Source organism: Spermophilus citellus, assembly GCF_964194105.1.
Source record: "Spermophilus citellus genome assembly, chromosome: 16".
Taxonomy (NCBI): Eukaryota; Metazoa; Chordata; class Mammalia; order Rodentia; family Sciuridae; genus Spermophilus; species Spermophilus citellus.
In genome coordinates, this window is record NC_138196.1 from 6,314,764 (window position 1) to 6,323,754 (window position 8,991).

Consider the following 8,991-nt stretch of genomic DNA (forward strand, 5'->3'; position numbering starts at 1 on the left):
GCCCCGCCCACGCCAACTGGAGCCCTGGCAGTGCCAGGTTGAGAGGAAGGAAGGGGCACCCGGTGGAAGGGAAGGGAAAAGCGCTTATATTTTCAGACAATAAAAACAGAACGAAACGGTGTGTTCAGCAAGGCTGCAGAATACAATGCCAATGGCCAAACACCAGCTGCATTTTCATATTTAGTAATGAGCAGTTGGAAACTGAAATTCCAAAATTGCTATGACTCACAGTAGGTTCAAAACCATGAAGCTCTAGGAATGAATCTAAGAAGCACATGTAGGATCCATACGTTGAAAATCACAAAATGCTGATGAATGAATTCAAAGAAGACTCAGCATAGTAGAGATGTTAATTTCCCCAAACTGAAGGACAGACTGGATGCAACTAATGAAAAAGTCCAGTAGCATTTCTGCATTTGTAGATAAGTTGACATAAGACCCAGAGAGGCTGGGCTGCAGCTCAGTGGCAGAGCTCTTACCTGGCATGTGTGAGGTGCTGGGTTTGATCCCCGGCACCACATAAAAATAAACAAAATAAAGGCATTGTGTCCATCTACCATTATAAAAAAAAAGATTTAAAAAAAAAAAGAAAGTCTCATAGAAACTTTCAGTTCACGCACCAGCGGCACGCGCCGAGGGAGCAGCGCCATGCGATCACATGCCTCCTGCCCAGCTGTGGTGGTCAGGCCAGGGGCTGCTGGCGATGGACAGGCACATGGATCTGCGGATCAGGGCAGACACCCTGAAGCAGGTGGCCCACTGATGTTGGACAAAGGTATAAAAACAATCCAAAGGAGAAAGGATGGCTTTTTGTTTGTTTTTATTACTTCACCAATGGAGTCGCCCTCCTTCCCAGGCTTGCTCTCCATCCTGAGCTTGCCCGATTTCCCTTGCAACACTAGATACTCATGTGGGGCTGATTTGCTAACATGCCTGCAGAACCCCCAGCCCTTTCAGCAGGGTAAAAGGAGCCCTGCATAGAGCCTCCCCACATGCCCAAGCACAGAGCCAACATCAAAGGTTTGCATTGGGGTCTGTTGCGATTTTAGTATGTGACCAAGCCACTTGTTCTGGGCAGTTTGTATTCAGGACATATTTGTCTTCAGGGTGTTTCTCTCTCTAACTCTGTGCATCATTAATCTTTTAAAATGAGAAACTTTAAGAGCCCAACACCATTTGTTAAAATCTCCATATGTGAGGTACATATTACTCAGTCTCCATCAAACACAAGTCTCTGCAGCAAAGTCAGTAAACTGAACAGGAAAACCATCCTAGAAAACATGTAGATCCTGACATGGTGCTCATCTCCTCCATAAGCACTGGGAGAAGAGCTGGGCACACACAGCTCTTCACACTCATCCTCTAACCCAGAATAAAATCCTTAATCAATACAGAATTTTCTCCTGGAAAATAACCAAATACTGTGTCAAAATATGTGAGGCAGCTACTTTATAAAAAAAAAAAAAGAGAGAGTGAGTTTTATTTACCTTGCAGTTTGGAGGCTGGAAGTCCCACCATCATGGCACAGATGCTTCCAAGGGCCCTGTGACTGCATTTCATCATGGCAGGAGCTTTCTTGCATTCCTGGGTATTTGGCCTACCCTGTACTTACACAGCTACCAGGATACAATTATGAGGACTCCACCCTGATGACCTATCTTATGCAGTCACTTTTAAAAGGTCCTACCTCTGGACACCACAGACAGATCCAGTCTCTACCTCTCCATACCACTGGTATAAGATTTGGTGGCAACACATGGATTGAGGCCACAGCAATTTGTTTGCTGTGACACTTTGGTAATTATCAGTGAAAAGTGATACCCAAATAGAAAAGAAAAAATCTAACAGGAGGCCACTCCTTTCCCTGCACATGACCACCCTCATAACAGGTCCATAACAACTCAATCCTGGTATCATCTTCAGGAGTCATCACTGACACAAGATGACTTGGTGCCACTGAAGTCTAATTTCTAAGAAGCCACAGGCTGTGGTGGAGCTAACAGGAGATGAGGATGGAGGAGACATCCATTTCCTTCTTTTCTGTTTTTTCACCTAGTCCATGATGCCACCTGGTGTAGATGGTGTTTCACTTATAAAGAGTGTGAAGCATCAACCAGAGAGCCCAGGATTCAGGTCTTAGAGAGCAAGTGCCCTTAGGCAAAAAAGCATCACTGAGAATAATTAAATACCATCAATACCAAGATGAAAACCAGGGAGATGTCCCTGTAGGTTGGTGTTGTGAAGTGCCTTGTACTTAGCAGGTGATTATTGAATATTTAACAGACAAATGAAGAAAAAAAAAGAAGTAAATGTCACCGAAAATTTATTTTGTTTTTTTCTTTTTTTGGTCCATTTTTGAGGGCCACAGCCGAGTCGGGATGATGCATGGCATTTTTGCCAAAAGTAGTGGTTGAGAGGTGATGCCAGCAAGCCATTAATATGATGACTTTTGAGTTCTCGTTGTGTTCCCATTGAGTTCCGGTTGAGATCTCGTGGGGATTCCTGAAGAGTTTGCATTGGTTGGGGAAGTCCGGAGGGATTTCCAGTTAGTGGTTGCTGTAGGAGCCGCATGGCATTCGGGAGAGTTCCCAGGGAGCGTGTGTGGAGTGTGCTGGTGTAGTTCAGAAATAAAGTTTGTTCCTGCTTCAGTGACTTGTGATTTCTGCCCACACAGACTGCAGAATTTGGCAGCCCATGCGGGGAATGCCTGAAGCTCAGAGGTAAGTAAAATTGCTCGCCCCTGAGGGAAGCTGAGATAATGGGTGACCATTTCAAAAAACAATGTGTTCATGTTTTGATTTGTTTTGTTTTTGTTTCAAGCTGCCTATCCTCAGAACTTTCTTAGGTGAACTGGGAAAAATGATTGGCTCAAGGTTCACCCCTGAGAAAGAGATAAAAATAGACCACAAATGCACATGTCAAGAAAATAGGAAAATCGATACAATGATTTTTTGTTCCGTTTTTGTTTCATTCTGTTTTGGTTTTGTTTTGTGTTATAGTAGATCAGAAATTAGCAAAAAACAAACTGAAAAAGTGTTAAGTAAATTGTTAGAGGTCCAGACTATGGTATAAAACATGTTAGATCAAGCAAAAGAGAAGGTCTCTCGAGCTAGTCAGACAGAGGAAGAAAATTTAAAGGAAGAAACCTTAGAGGAGAAACAGCTATCAGGGGGGAAGCTACAAAAGGAGGCTGCTACTAACACCGTTCTATCACCAGAGGGCGTAATTCAACCAAGAGCTCCATCTATGGAGACAGGTGAGTGGCTTTCAACCCCTGTAGTTGATAGATGGGATCCTTAGACAGGACATCAAAGATTAGCATGCCTTGTACATGAGCAGGCAGTAGGCCAGCGAATTCACCGTGCTTTAGATTTCAAAACAGTGAAGCAGTCAAAGGAGGCTATAACAACCTATGGTCCTCAAGCACTCTTAACTGTAAGCATGGTTGAATCCATTACCAACTTGAAAATGACGCCAGCAGACTGGGCTAGCATGTGTAAAGCTGTGCTAAATGGAGGGCAATATTTGTTATGGAATAGCCAATGAGAAATTTTGCATGGAGACGGCTAGGCGATATGCAGCAGCTGGTAATCCTCAGAGAAATCTAGATATGTTGTTAGGAAAAGGACCTTATGAGGATCAGCAGCAACAAATTAGATATGATCCTGCTATATACTCACAAATTGCTGCAGATGCAGTTAGGGCATGGAAGACTTTACAAGGACATGGAGATTAACAAGGTCAATTATCTAAGGTAATACAGGGAGCTAATGAACCTTACACTGAATTTGTAGATAGGCTTACTCAAACAGCTACCAGAGTTTTTGGGGATACAGAACAAGCAATGCCATTAATAAAACAACTGGCATAGGAGTAGCAACTAATCCCCATAGAAGTTCAATGGTATTAGATTGGAAGGATCCTGCAGGATGTTAAAGAACTATACAGCCAAATCGTTGGTGCAGAGCGGTCATTAGACCATGGATATATGAAGATTTAAACACATATATCAAATAATATAGAGACATTAATGAACAAGGGCAAGTCTTGGCAGCTGCACTACAACAGGCTTTAGATACCAGGCCAAAAACATGCTACAATTTGAACAAACAGGACATTTTAAAAGGAATTTCCTCATAGGAGGAGGGTTTAACAAAACTAGGTATCAAAGGGGTAGACTACTGGGTATTTTCCCACGATGCCATAGAGGGAGACATTGGGCTAATGAATTCCATTCTCAAACGACCATAGAGGTTACTCCATTATCAAAAAATGGACAAGGACCAGGTGTTTACCACAATATCGTGGAGAAAGGCATCGGGCTCCATTGCCAAAGAATGGGCAGGGGGGCCCAATGCTCTGGGGCCCATGACCACAAATATACGGGGCACTGGAGTAACCCAGAAACACCATGGAGGAACCCAGCCACACCATCAGAGTAGTGCCCAGGACACATTATCCATCAGATCTCTCATCAGATGAACCAGAGGGACCGCAGGGTTGGACATCTGCACCTCTGCCAGAGTAGTACTAACTCCAGAGATGGGAGTTCAAATTATTCCCACAGGAGTAAAAAGACCTCTTCCCCAAGGCACACTAGGCTTATTGTTAGTACACAGTTCTTCTACTCTAAAAGGACTTATGATATGTCCTGGGGTAATTGATCCCGATTATGTAGGTGAAATAAAAATTATAGCTAGTTCTCCAAAGGGTATATCAGTAATTACACCAGGAGATAGAATAGTACAGTTATTAATAATACCCACCCTACATGATAAATTTTCCAGTAGTACTTTAGAAAGAGGTTCCAGGGGATTAGGCTCCACAGGTGTAGATTGGGCTATGCTGTCTTTAAATTTAGATTCTCTCCAAATGCTAAAACTAAATATTCAAGGATATGAATTTAATGGGCTACTGGACACAGGTGCAGACCTTAGCATCATATCTCGTCAAGAATGGCCAAAACATTGGCCATTACAACAGGCCATTCAAACGCTTAGAGGCATAGGAGTAGCAACTAATCCCCATAGAAGTGCAATGGTATTAGTTTGGAAGGATCCTGCAGGATGTTAAGGAACTATACAGCCATATTTATTGGATCAACTTCCTATAAATTTATGGGGACAAGATGTCCTAGATCAATTAGGTTTGACATTAACAAATAATATCAATCCAAATGCACCCACTATTAGGGCTAGACAAGGTTTTAGGAAAAAAAAAGATTAGGAGAACAAGAACAAGGTATAGTAGCACCAATTCAAATAGATCAAGGAATAGATAGACATGGATTGGGTTTTCAGAAGGGGTCACTGAGACAATAAAAATTACTTGGAAATCAGAAAGACCAGTATGTGTTCCTCAGTGGCCCCTGACTAAATAAAAGACACAAGCAGCCCATAACCTGATCAAACAACAATTAGCGAAGGGATATATACAACTTTCTGTATCTCCCCATAATACTCCCATTTTTGTCATAAAAAAGAAATCTGGTAAATGGAGATTATTGCAAGATTTTAGAGCCATTAATAATGAGATCGTTATTATGGGACCTCTCAATCAGAGATTCCTCAATTGTCTGCTTTGCCAAAAACCTGGTATGTTTTAGCTATAGATATTAAAGATTGTTTTTTTTTTTCAATTCCAATTCATCCTGAGGATAGTCCAGGTTTTGCATTTACTATCCCTTCACTGAATCATGAATGTCCTGATCAGAGATATGAATGGAAAGGACTCCCTCAAGGGATGGCTAACAGCCCAACTATGTGTCAAATTTATGTTAACAAAGCAATCCAGCCACTTAGAAATCAAAATCCTGAACTACAAATATTTCATTATATGGATGATGTACTATTACCACACCAAGATAAAAACACATTGCTAGAATGTTATGCCACCCTTACAAACTTATTAAAAATTATAATCTAGAGATAGAAATAGATAAAGTACAATTAAATTTTTCAATTAATTATTTAGGAGTTCTATTATCCTCAACCATTGTCCATCCAGCAAAAATTCAAATACGAGTAGATCAACTCAAATCACTTAACAACTTTCAAAACTTATTAGGAGACATAAATTGGATAAGGCCTTATCTAGGCATACCAACAGGAGAGTTGGGACCTTTATTTGATATCCTTAAAGGTCCATCAGATCCAAATTCACCCTGCATGTTAATGCCTGAAGGAAGAAAGGCATTAAAAATCATTGAAACATATATGGAAAATATGCATTTGGATAGAATTGATATGTTGCCTTTATTATTTATTGTAATACCAAAAAACCATATTTCTACAGGAGTATTTTGGCAAGAAGGTCCATTATTTGGATACATTTATATTATTCTCCTAACACTATTCTTTTTTTTTTTTTTAGAGAGAGAGAGAGAGAGAGAGAGAGAGAGAGAGAGAGAGAGAGAGAGAGAGAGAATTTTTTAATATTTATTTTTTAGTTCTCTGCGGACACAACATCTTTGTTGGTTTGTGGTGCTGAGGATCGAACCCGGGCCGCACACATGCCAGGCGAGCGCGCTACCACTTGAGCCACATCCCCAGCCCTCTCCTAACACTATTCTTACTAGGTATTCTGAGGCTGTAGTACAATTGATACTCAAAGGAATAAAAGCAGCAAAGGGAGTGTTTGGAATTTCTCCCAATAAAATTATTACTCCATATACTATGGATCAAATTGATGAGTTAGCTAATGAGTTATATACATGGGCAATAATCATGTGTAAATCTAATGTTTCATTTGATAATCACTTGCCATCTAATCCTTTGTTGTCTTTTTGGTCTTTGCATCCTGTAGTTTTTCCAAAAATGAAAAGAAAAACACCTATTATGAATTCTCCAAATATATTCACTGTTGGGTCATATAATGGTAATGCAGCAGTAGTTACAACTGATCAAACTTTTACATTTTAGTACCCAAACAATCAGCTCAAAAGGTTGAGCTTAATGCAGTGTTACAAGCTTTTGTGATGTTTAATGATTCTGTATTTAAGTTATTTTCTGATAGTCAGTATATAGTTAATGCTATAGTATTCCTTGAAGATGCTGGTAGGATTTCCACTTCCTCTACTGTTTTCTCTTTGTTTTCCACTATACAAAGTCTAATCTGGGACAGAAATGATCCATTATTTATAGGACATATCAGGGCACATACAGGATTGCCTTGAGCCCTTAGTTTGGGTAATGAGTTAGCAGATAAAACCACACATGACATACATATTTTCTCTACAATAGAAGAAGCTACAAATTTTCATAAAAGGTTCCATGTCAATGCTAATACTTTACAAAAACATTTTAAAATAACTAAGAAACAAGCTAGATAAATAATAAAACAATTTCAAATTGTGTGACATTTTTACTACAAGTTAATCTTGGAGTCAATCCTAGAGGATTGATATCTAACCATATTTGGCAGATGGACATCACACACTTGCCAGAATTTAGAAAATTAAAATATTTGCATGTTACAGTTGATACTTCTTCCGGATTTTTTAGAGAAAAAACTAAAGATATTATAGCTCATTGCTAACAAAATTTTGCGACTGTGGGCGTTCCAAAACAGTTAAAAAAAAAGATAATGTTTCTAGTTATACTTCTACCTCTTTTAAACAATTTTGCTCATCATTTGGCATTACTCATATAACAGGAATCCCATACAATCCACAGGGACAAGACATAGTTGAAAGAGCTCATCAAACTATTAAAATATAATTATTAAAGCAAAAAGAGGGAACTGGAAAGAGGTATATATCCCCCAAAGATAAACTTAAAATAACTCTTTTTACTCTAAAGTTTTTAAATTTGGATTCATCAGGGCTTAGTGCTGCGGAAAGACATATGTGTCCAAAAAATGTATAAAAGCCTAAGGTACTTTGGAAGGATATTCTATCAGGACAATGGAGAGGTCCTGACCCAGTGATTGTCTGGAGTCAGAGTTCTGTTTGTGTGTTTTCACAGGGAGAACAGCAGCTGATTTGGATTCCAGAGAAACTAACCAAAGTGATTTCTACAGACAAAAAAGAAGATGATTTGACTCATATTCATAACAGCTGATATCCAGAGCTCTAGCTTGGCTATTCTTACATCTGCAACAATGGTTCTCCCACACCTGGAGGCTAATGAATAATGAACACCATTAAGGCCTATTTCAAATATAAAAACCTTGAGGCTTGCTTGTGAGAATACCGTCAGACCCATATGCAAGTTACAGGAAAAAGGATGGGATATCCAAATAAGAGTCAAACCCAGGTGGTAACCAGGATGCTTTTTACAATATCTATTTTATTATTACCTTTTCCCACATCATTAAGTTCTATTTTATTTTTTGAGCTCATACAGACCTAGGTTAATGTTTTCCTGATCAGTTTTATTTTTAACTGTGGAGTTTTTAAACATTGCAATGGAGATTTCAACTCTGTAAAGCTACAAGGCCTTTACCATTGTCTTATGTGTTGTATGTTATATGTGCACACTTGTGTTTTGTGTTTTATATTTGTATGTGCATATGTTCATATATCATATATGAGGAGTGCTCATGAAAAAATGGATCCAAATATTTTTATTATTCACGTGATTTAAATGGTTTAATTTAAATTGGGTAAACATCTGTTGAGGATTGTTTTAATATGTGAACAAATAAGGAGGTTAACAGATGTGTTTGTTTACTTTCACCTTTCCTTTTCATTATATTTAATAATTCTCTTCAGGATAATGTAAATTGTTCAGAAAATTGTTTTCTTAGTACCTGTTGGAATGTTACATAATTTTTTTTTAGCCATCATTGCCAGAATTCCTATCTTCATCCCAGTGCCGGTGAAGGCAAAGATAAAACCAAACTACAGCTTCTATGATAGTTATCACAGTAAACTGTATAAATTGATGCATCAATAAATAATAACTCAACAAGTAATGCTCAATCAAGGAGTCTATTTACATTGGGAGGAAATGGACATATTGATAGATTCCTCTGTTTGAACTGCTTGCA